At 43.3% G+C, this 2,255-nt stretch overlaps 1 non-coding gene across 1 annotated transcript; it reads left to right on the top strand.

Moving 5' to 3' along the window:
- Nucleotides 1–1,936: 1,936 nt before the first annotated feature.
- On the top strand, nt 1,937–2,010 carry Trnat-ugu (transfer RNA threonine (anticodon UGU)). Its single transcript has one exon. It is a non-coding gene; the product is annotated as a tRNA-Thr (tRNA).
- Nucleotides 2,011–2,255: the final 245 nt, after the last annotated feature.

The following is a 2,255-nucleotide window of genomic DNA, read 5'->3' as shown; positions in this document are numbered from 1 at the left end:
AAGGAACTAGTGACGTATTCAAAAATGGTTCAAATGGCTCTGAGCACTATGGGACTTAACATCTGTGGTCATCAGTCCCCTAGAACTTAGAACTACTTAAACCTAACTAACCTATGGACATCGCACACATCCATGCCCGAGGCAGGATTCGAACCTGCGACCGTAGCGGTCACGCGGTTCCAGACTAGAGCGCCTAGAACCACACGGCCACGCCGGCCGGCCTACAGACGTATTACCAGACTCTTTTGAGCATGGTGAATGCGAGTTAGTTAATGAAGTCAGTAAGAATGTAGCCGACTTAACTGTAAAGGTCGATGCTATTGAGGGGAAAGTAGATGTAGAGTTCCTTGTTATTGAGAAGGGGGAGCAGGCACATAGTAAGAGGAAGAAGAAGAAGAGTGGGTATATAAAGCCTCACGCTGCGGAGATGTCTGATTAGCATACACCGAGATGTCAACGAAGCAGAAAGTGATTCAAGCGCGAAAAGCAGTTCGAGAGGAATTACGGTTATAAGGATCGACAGCAAACACAAGACCTTTAAGCCGGTTACTGAATCTCTCAGGCAGCTCTCAGCAAAAACAAAAACACGCCATAACGACGGTGTTGCCATTGACGAATTCATTATCCGTCACGCCTCTGGTCAGATAGATAGAACATTCGGGGTTATCATGGGAAGACTTAATGAATCTTATTTTCCTAAGACCTACCAAAAAACCAATAAATTATTCAGCTAATGATAGGGAAACGTACCGTGAAATGCTGCACATGGATGATGTACATAAGATCGCGAAAGGCCTGGGCAACAAGAAACATAAAACCATTATAAAACCAATACTTGATGGCGAAAAAAACAACAGCAGCAGCAGCGGAGATGGTATTTGAGCATAAAGCAGTGAACAATCGAATCCCGCCGTATATATGACGACCCCAACGAGCTAATAGATCGACTACGGCTGCTCATGGCATCAGCTGCTGCAGGTAATACAGCTCATTCGAATGAGGCTGTTTCAGTAAGCTCTGAGCTTCGCGAGATGCGTATCATCGAATAAGTATAGAGACAGTAGTTCGAGAACTGCACAAACCAGCACGCTAAACCTACCCTCGTAGGTATGTTATGATTAAAGGTTTGGATGACTTATGGCAAGCTGATCTTGTAGATATGAGGGAATATTCGCATGAGAATAATGGATTCAAATATATTTTAATGGTTATTGGTACATACACCAAATTTGCCTGGGCATTACCTGCTAAAACAAAAACTGGTAGAAATGTCGTGGATGTTTTTGAGCGTTTGCTACAGACAGGGATGAATCAATGCCCAGACAACCTCCAAATTGATCACGTCGGGGAGTTTTACATTAGGTATTTCAAGACCGTGATGCAGCGGTACGGAATACATCACTACTCAACATTCACTCACCTGAGCGTCTGAACAGAACACTAAAAGGTCGAATGTGGATGCGTTTTAACCTTCGCGGCTCATACAAATGGACAGATACGATCCCAGAAATAATTGCTCAGTATAATCGAACCAAACATACCACAATAAAAATGAGACCAATCGACGTTCGTGATAATGGACACATGGATACGGTGTACTACCGCATTAAAATGCTTGATCCACGCAGACAGATATTTAATGTAAGTGATTTGATAGGTATCTCAAAACAAGACGCCATTTGAGAAATCATACTTACCGAAATGAACACCCTTAGCTGCTACTCATTACTCGCGGCGCGTTGCCGACTCCCGTAAGAGTTCGGGCACTGTTTGTGCATTCGCACAGAAGAAGAAGATGGTCAAGTAGCCGGTGAGCCACGAGTAATGAGTATAATAGGCGGGGGCACTACGAATGTAGTGCGGGACAATACGTTGAGAATGTGGGTTTCGCGGGAGGCGTGCCAGAGATAAATACCTGCAGTCGTGCTATCCTGTGTCCTCGGTGGCTCAGATGGATAGAGCGCCTGCCATGTAAGCAGGAGATCCCGGGTTCGAGTCACGGTCGGGGCACGCATTTTCATCTGTCCCCGTTGACGTATGTCAACGCCTGTAAGCAGCTAAGGGTGTTCATTTCATTGTAATTTCATTCTAACGAGCTGCATGGTATATATATATATATATATATATCTGTTGACCAGTTCGGTAGGTATATATATATATATATATATATATATATATATATATATATATATATATATATATATATACCGAACTGGTCAACAGAGATATTTACAAAGGTGCAAAGAACGAATTCT

The sequence above is a fragment of the Schistocerca cancellata genome, chromosome 8, assembly GCF_023864275.1.
Source record: "Schistocerca cancellata isolate TAMUIC-IGC-003103 chromosome 8, iqSchCanc2.1, whole genome shotgun sequence".
Lineage (NCBI taxonomy): Eukaryota > Metazoa > Arthropoda > Insecta > Orthoptera > Acrididae > Schistocerca > Schistocerca cancellata.
Note: the sequence above shows the minus strand (reverse complement) of the source record. Positions and strands in the feature narration are given on the sequence as shown.